The sequence below is a fragment of the Pleuronectes platessa genome, chromosome 10 (genome assembly GCF_947347685.1).
Source record: "Pleuronectes platessa chromosome 10, fPlePla1.1, whole genome shotgun sequence".
Classification (NCBI taxonomy): Eukaryota; Metazoa; Chordata; class Actinopteri; order Pleuronectiformes; family Pleuronectidae; genus Pleuronectes; species Pleuronectes platessa.
This window is the reverse complement of record NC_070635.1, coordinates 18586779-18602195: the sequence shown is the minus strand read 5'-3', so window position 1 is coordinate 18602195 and position 15417 is coordinate 18586779.

Genomic DNA, 15417 nt, shown 5'->3' with positions numbered 1-15417 from the left:
CGCATTTCTAAATACTCTCCACTGTAACGGGCAGGTGCTTTGGTGGCAGATAAAGCCGCTCGGTGATGTTGACTGCTCTGACCTTGTGTAAGATTGTGTTGTTTTCTCCAAGCAGATCTGTTGGTTGTCTGTGTGGGGCTCCTCTTCCGAGGCTAATCTTCCAAACACAGATATTATGAGACGATGTGGAGCATAAATTCCAGTGAAAGCAACTATTTTGTTTTGTTTTGTGCTTTTGGACACTTTTATCTCTTTCCTGGAATGGCTGCGTGTTGTTACAGCTAATGTGCTGGCTCAAGTTCAGAACCCAAACACTCTGATAACGGCACAGCGAGTACTTGTTTTTCCTGAAGTCAGCTCTGTGAACCGTTTCAGTAAACCTACATCTGCAGATTTGTCCCAGCTGCACTCTGGCCTTTGTCCTCCTTACCTCTAAATGTATAACTTGGGGCTGTTTAACAGTAACAGCATCCTCCATACAATTGATATTTATTTAACTATACTGAAAAGAAACCTAATCCCTGCTGCTGAGCTATTAGGCAGTTTTCAGTAACAGTAAATAACCCATTTGCTTTTATTCCTCTCCATCAACATGTTGAGTTTGCTCTCACCTTGACCCCACCGTGGGAAACAGGCCTCTTGTGGACAGAGATATGGTTTATGTAACTAACCCTGTTTTACGTAACTAACAGTTTTGCATAGCTGTTCAATTCCTCTCAGCCTATTAAACCCGATCAAGATTTTCCAAGTGCATTTGGTACAGAGGGAACATTGATGAATGGTGTTGTTTAGCATCAACAGATAAGAGGTTTACGACTCCAGATTCCTTGGTTAAACTCTTATGTAATGTCCCAGTTCTTTGTCGATGGTTTACTGAGGGCAACTACTGAAAATATTATAACACCTTTCATTATAAGAGACGGCTTATACAAGACTTAAATAACTTTATGTAGTACAATCTTTTATGATACTAAAACAAACTTATATGTAGGTTTGTTGTATAGCGCTATTTGCACGTTTTCTCTGTTACTGAATGGTTACTTGCCAAGAGTGTTTTTTATTGTGTTTACGAGACAAGAGGTCATGATACACACTCGCGCCACGAGTACATTTCTTTATCCTCTCATGCTGAACTGGATACCAGTGTTACCATTTGTACGATAATCATCAGATTTCTACAATGATTTGGCCCTCTGTATGGTGTACGACCAATAAAGCCCAAATGTTCACAATGTACAATACTTTCATCACATAGGGACAGTAGGAGTTATAATAATAAGTAGGCTACAGTAAAGTATAGATTCTACATATTTGTTCATTGATCATTTATGTGAATGTGGACCAATCGGTGCGTCTCCTCTCATGTCACATCTTTTCTTTCCGGCGTTGCATCCTTCAAGGTGTTAGAAAAAGAAAACGATACCATTACTTGCTCACTGTGAATTCTTCAGACTTTTTCCTGCCTACTCTCGTATGGGTTCACTTGGACATATTACAAGGGGGCAGGCAGGAAAAACTCTATTATCTAAATTATCCAGAGCAACTAACTCCAGGAGAATGGCTGAAAGTCATGGCTTCACTGCATGTCTGAAACCATCATGGGGGTGATTTTAAAGGATAGAAGCTCTTCTCTGGAGCTGTGACACACACAATGAATTGTAGGTGATTAACATTTTAAAAATAAGATTTGTATTATTTAAATTCAGACCTGACCCGTTGTAATGAGGCCAAAACTGAGTAATTGGTCTTTGTTGGAAGTCTGACAACAGTGATGAAGAAGGCTGTGGATAATTTATTGAAGACAGACAAACTGAATGTTAGTAAAAAGAGCATTCGAATAATCTCAGTAGGTTGCCACAATTTTCAGAGAGTAAGGAATCATGACAGGGGTGAAACTCTGTGAAAGAGATGTCGATCTCAGTGACACTCTCTGAATAAAACAACAAAGCATAAAAACCAACACTAAAATGTCTTTCATCCTGCTGTCATTAACCCACCATTAAAACTAAAAAGTCTAATACATTTTTAGATGGTTTCTGGCATTTTAGGAATAGTTCTTATCAATTGATGTTTATCCAAGTGCACATATTTCCGGTAAGTCCTGACTGACAGCTGAGACGGAATTTTTGATCGTGATGGAGGGATTGATCGAGTGCATGTATCGTCAGGACATCGCCACTGCAGCTTCATCCCCAGATGGCTGCTGCGCTCCAAATGATAATCTTTGTCGTAAAATGGCTGCATTTGTTCATTTTCTCTGGATAGTGGGAGGAAGTGGTGCCTATAGTCATCCATCTATACACACAGTCTATTTTGGAGACCAAAAAGATCGGATACATAGAATTCATGTTTTTCTACAGAAGTAAAGCACATTTCTCAGATGCCTTGGGGGGGGGGGGGGGAGGGGAGGGAGGAGTGAGAATCAGTGAGAATATACCACCTACTTATGTCACATACAAACTTTTGAAGGAGACCTGACAATAGGGCCGATGGTAAGCAGAAATTTCAGGTAGTCATAATAACTGTAATGACCATATTCAACACAGTGCGCGGTCCATGAGAGGTTATTCAGGTAGTGACAGAGCATCGCCTCCCCCTTGTTTCCACAAATAACGACACACTTGTCCTCGTTTTAGGTTAATAGAAAAAACAGAGAAATACTGGTCCACTCTCCACATCTCCCTGGTTAAATATGGACGAATGGGTGCACTGGGGGTGAGGATTATTAAAAACGATCAGTCAGTCAGATAGCAGCTCACGCTCCCACCACGCTGCTGCCAGCCTAAAGCCATTTGTGTCTCTGCGGAGCCCCTGATGATGAATAAAGACATGTCTCACTCGCACAGAATAGCTCGGCTTTTTTTAATATGCAGCAGCAGTAGTGAGTGTTCTCTCTCCCTTGAAGACATTACATTCAAGTCTACCGCAGCCCGTAGTGATGGTGTGGTCTACATGGAGTCAAACTGAGACGAGGAGAGGCTCCTTAACTGGATATCAGGGGATGGTTGTGTCGGAAGGCGGACCGGTGTGCTGGTGCAATTCATTTTCTTTGACACATATATTGTGAACTGTTCAGGTCCGGACTGTGATTTCACTATATGGCAAACCCTCAGTCAGAGGGCTTCCAAGGACAGCTACGAGATACGAAATAAGCCAATCAGAACATCAAACAAAAGCAATTGTTATAAAGGTAGCTCAATATCTGTTTGCATCATCGAGACAGGACTTTTTTTGTCATACAATCTGCTCTGGGAAGGAGTCTCACTGCCTCTGTTAGGTTTTGTGGCTGAATATGAGTGGAATATGAAAAACCAAAGCATTGCACCCAGTTTAAATACAGCACATATCATAGTTAGAGAAATAAAAAAAAAAGTCGCAATGAAGACAGATAACCTCCCAAGTTACATTCACACCAACACTGATGAGCCACTGCCATATTTGTCATCCTTTGGTATATTAAAGATGATGTCATTCTGAAATGGCATTAAAACAATATAGAAAAGTTAGCATTGGAGTATACAGCATGCTCTCACTCATTATTGAGGGAAAGATCACAAACAAACGCAATTCCCCAAAATAAAATTGACAGTCTAGAATCTAGATACATAAGGAGAAGCACAACTGAGCCATAAATAACCTGATCTGAGGACCCTGAACTGGGAAGGAAGAAACCAGTGAACAGTTGGTGGCGTTAGTTGAACAGACAGACTGTTTGTGCTTCAGCTTTTTCTTCACGACACAATATGGTGCATCGCAATAAGAGAATACACAGAATAAAGCTACATGCATTCTCATTAAGAAAACATCCACAGTTCAAACCAGCAGTTTCCAATTTCAGCTCACAGTCCACTGAGCCCTGATGGTTTTCTCTCCAACCAGTCAGTTAATAGCGTTCACCTTGCGTCCCCTCTCAGACGCTCCTTCATTAACTGCCCAAAATGAAAAACCAAGCAGCACCCGGATTGAAGACCACTGATCCAAACACTTACTCCTTCCCTCCCTCCCTCCTTCCTTCTCCCTTTCACTCTCTCCCTCCCCCTCTTTTTGCCAACCTGTAATCCTGTGATCAGTTGTCGGGGCAACAGCACTGGCTACCGTTCCACCACGTGCACGGTGCTGCCGGGTCAGGATGAAAGGGCCTGAAGGGGGCGATGCCAATCATCCACTGCACCCCGCTGGAGATCCTCATATAAATCCAGGGCATAAGCCTGCCCTGGGGTTTCTCTCCCAGCGATGGTGCAACACCTCTGTGTGTTATTAGTGCTCTGGTGTCAAAGAACCTCTCATTAACATAAAGTAAATCCAGGGTCGATCCAAGACAGATCTCACTGTGTTTACATGAAGTGTGCTGCAGGGTGTCTCTTACATTTGCAATCTGATTTTATATCAGAACCAAAGATTATTTCATTCTAGTTCTGTAGCCACAAATTGGCAACTAAACTATTCAGCATTAAATATTGTAGACTCTACCTTGCTGGAGGTTGAGTCTGTGAGAAGCCACGTAGCAGGGAATAAGCACATACGTACATGTGCACATGCTGTGAGTCAGTTGTTCTGCCTTATTGCACATGCACACATGCCTCACATTGTTTGCTTACTTGCACATCATCAACAAGACTCATGAGCTCGCTGCTGCCGAGGAATTAACTCATAACCTTGTGCACGCCGGCATTTCAGGCTCCTCCATAATCTCTCACTCAAACTTTGTGTGAACTCTGGTGCACAACATACTGTCTTTCAGCAGTTGATAACAGACAGGACAGTAGCACAAAGCTGTTGCTGTTTTTTAGGGATGACTGCTTAAAATGCTGAAGATTGTGTTTAGTCAAATAGTGAGATTGTTTTAAAGTCTTCAACAACTATATTCCCTCAGATTTAGATATTATAACATTTTCAGATAGTTAGGTTTAAACTTTAGTAAAAGCTTTACAGAGATATTATTAATCCCTGAGAGAACTAGAATAGCACTCATGACAGTATATACGTCCACCAAGGCACAACAGTTCCCTTTTTTTAAATCACATTTAAATTCCCTTGATCCCGATTTTTATTTGGATCTGCACCAAATTGTACACTCATAATTATTAGTTCCCTTAACATGTCACATTGTTCTTTTAATTCACTAGATCCAGATAACAAAAACAACTGGAATAGACAAAGTTGTCATATTTAATATCTACGAATATTACATCGTGAACCAATTAAGGTGTGTGCAAGAAAACATTCCATCTTAAAAGTTGTCAGCAATTGCCAGATTTCTTCGAAATTGTTAAAACAAGCAAGATTAAAACAATAACACTCCTTTAAAGAGTGTCACCCAGTAGAGTGCATACCTCAGCCAAGGCCCAACAGTCCCCTTATGAAACCACATTGAAAAACCCATATAATATTAGTTCCCTTAACATGTCAGATTGTTTTCATCAAGTTCCATGAAATATTCTCTGAGAAATTGGTGAAAAAGTTGCAAACACCCAATTGCATAATGATAAAGACAGAGAAAGAAAAAATAAGGATCTGCATCAAAATCAGCCATAATTATACAGGCAGACATTTTAATTCAACTAACAGGGTAGAGTCAGTCTGACTGGTAGAGTTAACTTCCCACCACGCTCAATGGGAAACATAAGTGTTCTTTTACCACAGTCCACATTTTTCCTGCGTCAATTTCTCTCCCAGTAATTTTCTCACGATCTCCATCTGTCAGCTTCATGAATTCATACCAAGTCTGTTTAAAGCCTTCTCTTTCTCTGTCTGCTTCGCCTCTGACTGTGAGCAGAACCGTGTTCTTGCTTTTGGTTGTCAAACACAGACAAGATACTTGGTGCATAGAAATTACAAACTCTTGTTAACAGACACACGTCCCAATTTCCCTCCAACAAAGTGGAAGGAGAGACAAAAAATCATCTCCCATAGAGCGATGGTTGAAATTACAGTGATGTGGAGACATAATTTGGATCCTTACTGGTCTATGAGCTGGTTCCATTTGTGAAATGCTCGTACCAAAAGAGAGAGTGAACAGGTTCATTTAATGGTGTGTCTGCACAGCCTGCACCCAACCCAAATTAAGAGAAAAAAAAACTTTGGGGCTTTTCAGACATTGGTGTGGTTTAAATCTCCTCATGACGTACTCTCTCCATGTCTCCTCTCTAGCCATGGTCTCTTCAGCCGAATGGGATCTGACACCTGTGCCATGGGTTCACACTCTCTGCAAACTAAATGATTCGTGTCACCGTTATAATACTTTTTTCCCCCTAACTATCGTTCTGCCGCCGGGTACCAGACCTGTAAAAAGTCCACCTCGACCTCGAATAGCCAGATAAACCCACAGCCTCACAGAGGAGCGGAGAAACTGTGTGGAAAAATCCGCCGGCGGAGAATGACTGTTGGAAAATTCGTACTGACTTCTTTTCTCTTATTTATCTTTGTGACAGTGGGTCGGGGGATGACAGGGAGAGCGTCCCGTTGGGTTTGGCTCTGCGTGTTCGAGGGAGGCTGCGATCATGACTGGCGCTGGAGAGACAACGGTGGCGGGAAGGGACGGCGGGGCTAGCGACAAGAGCTGCGATGGTAATGCGTGTCACATCGATGAGGCCACGCCGAGAGGAGATGGGAACGGGGTCAGCTCCACATCCCGTCTCCCAGTGTCTCAGCTCGGGGCTCTAAACTCCAATTTTCTCTGCTATCATCAGTTCGGTCTTTCTCTGGCTCTGTATTAGCGTTTCTCTTTCCTCTAATCCGCCTCTTTTTCTCTTGGACTGTTCTCGTCTCCACTTCTCTGCTCTTTCTTCAACGGACACTATTCATCTGTCACTGCTGCCTTTGTCTTTCCCTTCTCTATAGTCTCTCCGAATTTTTTTCAATTCACTTCAATGTTCTTGGAGACAGAATTCTTTACTGACTAAACAAGGCCCCTATAAAGCCTCATGTGCTCCACAAATGGTTCTACAATCTGGGGCTGCCAATGCAATTGTCAGTGTGTTATTTGTTGGAAATAGAAAATGAATCTGTAATCATCCCATCGAATGTCCCCTTACACCAAATAATCTTAGAAGTATGTGAGCATTTTGGTTGTGACATAAATGGAAATAAAGTGTGAATAAAGGTACAGCTGTTAGAAGTTAGCTTGGCAGTAGCAGATCTAGCCACAATTTACACAGAGTTTTAATTTATACTTCCAACATCCATGTACAATTCCTGATTAAGAAAGGTGCACTTTTAAGTCACTCCTTGTTTACTGTTAGCTCTGTAGCTTTGAGTTAAGCTACACATCCAATGTATCTATTTTGAAAATTGTTCCTTGTTCAAGCTCCTATTAACTTATAAAAAAATTACTATTTATTGTTTGCATTGTTGGCAAGTGGCTGGCTTACTTTATACTGACAGGGCAGGGGCAATGAGGGGGCCAATGAGATTTCAGCTGGGGCCAGTGCCCTCAACCTTAGCTCTTGATCCGCCCCTGCTGCTCAGCAGTGTTAGAATGAATGGAAATAAAATAAAATAAAATTCTGATTTGTTCATTGATTGATGGATGATCAGGCTCTAGATGTTATAGACCCATACAATAGGGAAGCGTTAAAATTTATATTTAGTCAAAGTTTCAAAGTTTCAAAAGTTTCAAAGTTTTTTTTATTGTCACAGCTCTTTTCGAGTTGCTTATACTTTTGAATACTATTTCATGCTTCTTTCCCCACATTTCAAAGAAGGATTGTAAATATAACTCTAATACTTTTATATAAAAACCTAATTAACGTTATCCATTAAGACTGTGATGCTTAGTATCCAGCCAGGGACCTTTTACACATGTGTCATTTCCAGTTGCTCCATCTGACCAGCTGCATTTAATACTATATCATTTTTAAATAGAATTAAAGATCAATAGCCTGGTTTTCTATGAAGTTCAAAAATACAACTTTTGTGACCAGCGTTCTCAGATCGTGGTTGTATCTTGTTTACTTATTGCCTCCATTAAAAACTGGAAATGCTTTTTGTAGGTGGAGTTGTTTGCGCTGTAATTATTTCCTGGTGGACAGAAGCCAGGCACTTAGACTTCCCATTCGTGACAGTTAGATTGCCAAAGGATCTAGATTATACAGATGCCCTGCAAAGAAATGCTAAACTAAGCTAGTTGCTGATCTACGATCATGATCATATCAAAAAAGCTGATGAATTATTCTCCCAACATGTTTAACTATTCCTCTGTGAGTGTTTACATATGGTCATGCCAGAGTACTTTTACAAAACTCTAATTCAGACTTGCTCCTCTTCACAATGATCCAAACACTTCGGTCACACCTCAGGTGATAATCTCCACCGATGCAGCTTCTCAAGCGTCCACACTTCCTCTCACCCACCGCGTGCCAGGCGGGTGGCGTTAGTCTGGGTGGGCGACACGGAGGTGTCCACAATCCTCCTGCAGCCCACCGCTCTGCTGAGCTGCTCAGAGGAGCTTTAGGAAGAAAGAAAACAGTGCTAATCACTCCCCCACACCCTCAGCCTCTAGCCTTCCCTGTCTGCTCCTTCCCACCTCCTCCTCCTCCTCATTAAAATAACTCGGAGAGAGCTGGCCTGCATACTGATGCATTGTTAAGCCCTCTTAATTGAACTTGTGGATTCTTAATTTGCCATCATTCAAATGCTTAGTCTGTGTGCTCTCGGCCGCTTAGTTTGAATCGCCCTCTGCGCTGCATCTATCTCCACCTCCTCTGCTGCCCGTCCGTTCAGTTCTTTGTGGACGGGACGAGGGCCTCTGTGGCAGATTTGTAATGTGCAGGCACGGAGGGAAAGGACATTTACTCTTTATTCAACAGAGGGAACAAAAAGCGTTCACTTGGTGCCAGCTGGGAGTTTCATCATCATCCAGGAGAGAGAGAGAGAGAGAGAAAGGAGGCAGTGGGAAAGGGCGAGAGATTGGAAAAAAAAGTTATTGGACCAGATAGGGCAGGGTGACATCAATAGCATCCCAAGCAGGGCCACAAATTAGCTGGGCACGAAGCGGCGCAGCATGGGAGCCGACAGCTGGGGCCCTGCGCCCAATGCCACCAGGGGATTAACAAGGTTTCAGGATCTGACACAGAGGGGATGAGCGTCATGGGCAGAATAAAGAGCAACGCGGGGATTAGAGAGCTTCCCGACACTCCAGCAACACTCATGAAGGGCTTAAAGGGCTATAGATATCATTAATGAATGGCCAGAGAGAGGGAGAAAGAGAAGTTGCTAGGGGCTGTGTTTGTATTTAAATTCAGCCTGACCCTTTTCAATGAGCATACATTCCACGTACATACATTAAAAGTCAGCGAGAGGCGGGCCAAAGAGGCCGAGCGCCCGTCTGTTGATCATTCGACATAACGCACAGCAAAGCAGACAGAAATGGCCGCCGCAGACTGGTGTATGTTCAATTCATGGCACCCTCTGAACGTTAGGTGTGAATTATTCATCTGACAGGTCGTGGTGAAAATGCCAAACAGGAATTTGAATATTTGTGTGCTTTTTTTGTGTGAGGATAACAGTACAACAAGATTCATTGTGGGTGTGATGCTGGGATACGTGCATCCAATCCAGCACTCAGACACCGGGTGATTCTAGTGGCCAGCGGGCTGTGTGTTGTTTTGTAAAAAAGGAAATTGCCGAGCTTTCCTCCGGTAAACAGACCATGCCTTCAGATAGGCACAGCCCCATCAGCCAGTCTGCACAGCCACTGCAGGGATTTGGCACCGAGATAACCTTTGCTCTAAGTGGCTCACAACACAACCAAAAACTGAGATGAACTTGTGAGCTGAGACGGTTTTTCGGAAATGCCACACAGAAGTGAAAGTTTCCCGAGAATTCGCACAACCTGTGAGCTTAGAACCATCCCAGTGCAGCCGCCAGGATAATGACAGGGCTCCTGAGATAAATGGGATATCCTGGACGGGAAGGCACAGGGAGATAAGCCTGCCTGTTGTTTAGGAACATGGAGTTATCATCTTCCTCCTCCTCCGCCTCGCCAGAACGCTGGGCGTTGCACTGATGGAGTCTTTATCATGAAAGAGTTAACTACTTATCACTGGTTCACTGCTACAACGATCAAGAGCACAACACGATTTGCTGAGGGGGCAGAATGTCATTTGATGAACTTCAGTCAAAGCTTAATGAAAGCAAATTTGCATCAGCAGTGGAGCTCAGCTTGCTCTCTTAGCAGTCTCTCACTCTGTTGGTTAGGCATGAGGAGTTCTTGGAAAGAGGGTCCATGATATCAGACCATCACATACAACATACACAAGGTCATATTTTTTTATTTCCAAGTCCGAGTGCAAAACAAACAGAGCCTAGGTGGAGCTTTTCGTTGTTATTTTCTTCCTCCCAATGTGGACTTGGTCCAGCGACTCACATCCAGGTAGTCATGGATATTAATTTGACGCACAGGCATTCCTGCCCCCCACTGTGCAAAGACAAAAACTGCCCGACTCCTGCTGGGCCGCAGGAGCCACACCTTATCCTTGAGTACAGTATCCCACCATTGTCCTCAGCATCCCCTGAGATCTCCAGGAATGGTGTGTGTGTGTGTCTGTGTGTTTGTGTGTGCGTGTGTGTGTCTGTGTGTGTGTGTGTGTGTGTGTGTGTGTGTGTGTGTGTGTGTGTGTGTGTGTGTGTGTGTGCGTGTGTGTGTGTGTGTGTGCGTTTGTGTGTGCCTCCTCTTCCCCGTCTCACCTCTGAACAAACAAAGAATGAATAATCTGCTGTAATACGCCTGAGGAACCAGGAGTATAATACTACTCTGTATATGAAGCTGCATTCATTTACTATCCCTCTTGTTTCCTGATTGATGTTACACAGAAGAGCCTTGTTGCAATTATTCAGCTTCTTGTTGTGGCCCCACCACGCTTCACTATCCTCTTGGTGATACGTGCATGGGAGAAGAAAAAGACTTGGTTTGACCTTAACTTAGAGGAATAAACTCTCCAATGTGAAACTGCAAATACAATGACGGCTTTTGTTTCTTTCTAGTATGGATGTGAGAGTGTAGGGAGTCTAAACGCCGCTAAATTGCTTCTTTGCCATCAACGTGCTTTGTTATAAATGGAACCAAGTGCTTTGTTGACAATGAATCTCAACCTGAGAACATAAGTGAAGCATTGGCTTCAGAGCAAAACCACCAGACTCAGGAAGGTGGTGGTGTGTAGTTATGACCGCCTCCCATTTTCAAATTGAGATTTTAATCATCGGCTACAGTATTTCTGATTGATGTGTATGCACGCGCTTGTGTGTGTGAATTGTGCGCGCACATGTATATCTTTGCACACGGGGGGTTGTAATACATCCCCGTAATTAGTCTCATAATTATGAGGCAATAAACTGCGGTACACATGGGAGACTGATAGATCTCTGGGATGCTGCAATTACCCTGCTAAGATTTGTTAGTGTGACAAATCTCCCCAAGCAAAGTGGAGCCGAGCACAGTTCCGCTTTAAAACAACATGCAGTGCACACATGGCTCAGGTTAGGGTGAGTGCATGTTTGTGTGGGATGTGTGAGTGTGTCAAAACAAAAGGGTTTAATTGGACCGTTTCTTTGAGAGGACGTATATCTGCATTTTGTTTTGGTAAATTCCTGTTCTGTTGCCATGCCGTTCTCTGCCCGTTTTTGTTTTGTTTCCCTCCTAAGGCCGTCTAGACCGAGCCATTCCAGATCTTCTAATGCCGATGCACAGCAGATTGTCTTTGAGTTCTCATCAATCTGGTCAATGTGCTGATATCAGAAGGCCACTGAGTGACTCCAAATTGGCTTTGCCTCTATTAGATCCAGCAGCGTCTCATTATCAGCAGCCAACATCCAGCCTGCCGGGCCCGACCTCTGCTACTCCGCCACCCACTAGTTCCACATCGAACACACACACACACACACACACACACATGCACACACACACACACACACACATACACACACACACACACACACACACACACACACATACACACACACACACACACACACACACACACACACACACACACACACACACCACACACACACACACACCAGGGAACTCACAGGTATGCGTGACCACAAGCGCATAAGGATGTTCTCACTGTCTGTCACACTCCCACTCTAATACTTCCATTTCCATATCTTTGATTAAGCCAGCATGCTGTTCAGGTTACTACTGAGCACACCTGCTTTCACAGCAGCCACCCACAAAGAATGATGGGATGTTTATCAGTAGGAGATGGGATGGGAAACTGCAGCTCTTCCCATTGGTGGGAAGGAATGAACGAATTAATGAATGACTGAAGGTGAGCGTCTCAACGTCATCTTTCTGTAAGTGTGTGTGTGTGGGGGAGAGAGAGAGATAAAATGTTGCTCTGATTATAACCTTTTCTAGACAACATGCAGACCTTTTGTCCATTCAGCAGGATTTTGATCCCCAGACACAATGTGATGTGCTCAAATGTTACATTGCATTATCTAACAGATAAATGTACCGTTTTTTCTAACCTGATCAACGGCTGCTATATGCAGCACAAACACCAGGGGCAGTTCTGGTTTCAGTATCTTACCATTTTATTTGGCCTCCTCGCAACAAAATGTAACATGATGGAGAGTTAAGGCCGATTTGTATTAGCAGTCAGGTTATTAATTGTCTTAGTCATCTGCAGAGTGAGCACAACAATTAATAAGAGGAGAATTTAATATTGTTGTGAGTTTTCGGTTGAGTTGTTAGTGAAATCGGTTGAGGTATGAGTATTTGGTTGTGTTGTGAGTATTTAGTAGTTAGATTAGTATTTGGTTGTGTTGTGAATATCTGGTCGAGTTGTGAGTATGTGCTAGTGTTATGAGTAATTGTTAATGTTGTGAGTATCTGGTAGTGTTGTTAGAATTTGGCACTGTTGTGAATAATTGGTTGTGTTGTGAGTTATTGGTAATGTTGTGAGTATCTGGTAGTGTTGTGAATATTTGGTTAAGTTTTAAGTATTTGTTAGTGTTGTGAGTAATTGGTTGAGTATTTGCAGTTTCCTGTTTGCCATAAGTGTTGTGACATTTCTCTATTTGCACGTGTTTTGTCTATATACACGTGTTTGTGTGTTGAGGGCCACAGAAGGAGCCATTATCCATTATCAAGCTCATCGCCTGCTGGCTCTACAGCTTCATGTTGAGTCACTGTGAGGTTATCAGACAATCTGCAGAGGACAACACCACAAAACTGCACCGAGGAATAATAGGCATACCTGCCTGTAAAACCACAAATGGTTGTTTTTTAAAGCTTTGTTTTCAGGCTATAACAAATAAGGTCCAGCGTGTTAATGAATTAGAGTTTTTGTTACCTTGGGTTTAGGGTTTCCCTCAGTCTCTAGTATTTTTATGCTAAGCTAACTGGACTTTATATTCAATGCAAAGACACACGACAATGATCATGACTCTGTCGTCAGTCATTGTTTAAAGTGCTGCCTCTTCTCTGTGGCGCACAGTAAAGACATCACTTCTCTAAACCAGATCCAGTCATCTAAATATGCAATTGATGATGTGGAAATGTCAGATCATACGAGTCAGGGGAAACAACTCGAAATATAACTAAGCAAGGAGGAAGACAACAGAGAAAGGAGGCAAAGAAGAAAGGAGGGAAAGCACATTAGAATACAGATTACCTTTTATTTAAATTTTTGAGAAAGGCATAAGAAAACACAGCTCCATCCCTGACAATCACACTGGCGGAGCACAGGTGCACAGTACGGAATTAAAATAGAAGAAGAGCAAGGAAGTTGATGAGTGCTAATTTGATTCTCTGAGATCTGGGAGGAAGGTTTGAAAAGACAGCCGCGAGGGTGGCTCTATTAATTGTCAGAGAAGAGACGCTCAGGGGGATTACGACTCTTGCTGCCAGGTAAAGTGCACTGCTCACAAAATCTCCCAGAGTGTCAGAGTGTGGTTCTTTATTGCTGCTGTTTTTCGGAGTCTGAACCTGGTTATATATTTAGGGATATTGCATGATAGTGCACATAGATGTACATCGGGTTGGGTCTCGAACGTGCTACCTTTCAAGGGTACAACCGAACACCAATTCATGTTGAATCAATCAGTAAGAAAGCAAGTTTAATCATCTTGGTAAAAGTGGCATCTCTGTAAGTGTTATACACATTGGTACGTGTGTGTTAGAGTATCTGCGGGGCATGCGATGCTACATTTCTTGGAATGTGTCCATCATGCTCCAGTGTCGGTAATCAGAGGCAGTTGTGAGCCAAAAGGAGTCTCAAGTGTGATGGCACTTTTTAAAAGTTAAAGGAGACAACACAGTCTGTAGTATTAGTACTGTAAAATGCAAACACTAAATATAAAGCTGAACAGCCACCTCCTGTTGTGTCTATTCAATCTATTTTTATGTTATTACCATTTCTGGTATTACAGAGAGAGAAAAGTATGGGAAAAAAATACCGTTGGGTACTAATACACACATTTTAAGTACTCGAACTGGTACTGCATTGATTCAAATGTAATGTAAGTGAATAATAAAATAGTAACAAAACATGAGCTGAGTAAAGGATAACAACTGAGAAGGAGCTCAATTGAGTCAGAGCTATTTCTCTGCGTAGTTAACCTCGTCCATAGAAAAAGGTCCATCATCAGCATAATTAGACACACTTAAAATGTAATTTTCCTATATTTCCCCCCTTTGTTAATGGGTGGTAACCAGCAACGAGCTGGTGAGTGGAGCTGACAAGGCTGCAGGTCAGGAAACGCTTGGAGGACTCAGGACGAGATGAACGCTGATAGATATTGAATCAGGCTGCCGTAAATAACTGAAGTGACAAACAGGTCAGAGCACTGTTACACAAACACTCTCAGTCACATCTCACTTCAAGTGTGTGAGTTTAATAACTACTCTCATATCTGCTCCCTCTCTCGGCTCCTAACTCTTCTTCTTTCTTTCTTTCTAGCTGTCTTCCTCTCTCTCTCGCATCCTTCCTTTCTTCTTTCCTTCGTCCCTCTCTCTATCTCTTTCTTTCTTATTTCATCTCTTCTTCTCTCTCTCCCTCCTTCTCTCTCTCTCCTACCTTCCTTCCTTCTTTCGTTCCTCTTTCTTTCTTTTTTCCTTCCTCTTTCTCTCCGTCCTCCTCTCTCTCTCACTTCCTTCCTTCCTTCCTTCCATCTTCCCTCTCTCTCTCTCTCTCTTTCTCTCTCTTTCTTTTCTTTCTCTCTTCCTTCCATCACAACCTGAACAAACAGTGTTAGTCTATTAAAGTTTTCCTCTCTAAGGTAGTATGTAACTGCTTTCTTTCTTTCTCTTACTGTCTGTCTGTCTGTCTGCCTGCCTGCCTGCCTGCCTGCCTGTCTGTCTGTCTGTCTGTCTGTCTGTCTGCCTGCCTGCCTGCCTGCCTGCCTGCCTGTCTGTCTGTCTGTCTGTCTGTCTGCCTGCCTGCCTGCCTGCCTGCCTGCCTGTCTGTCTGT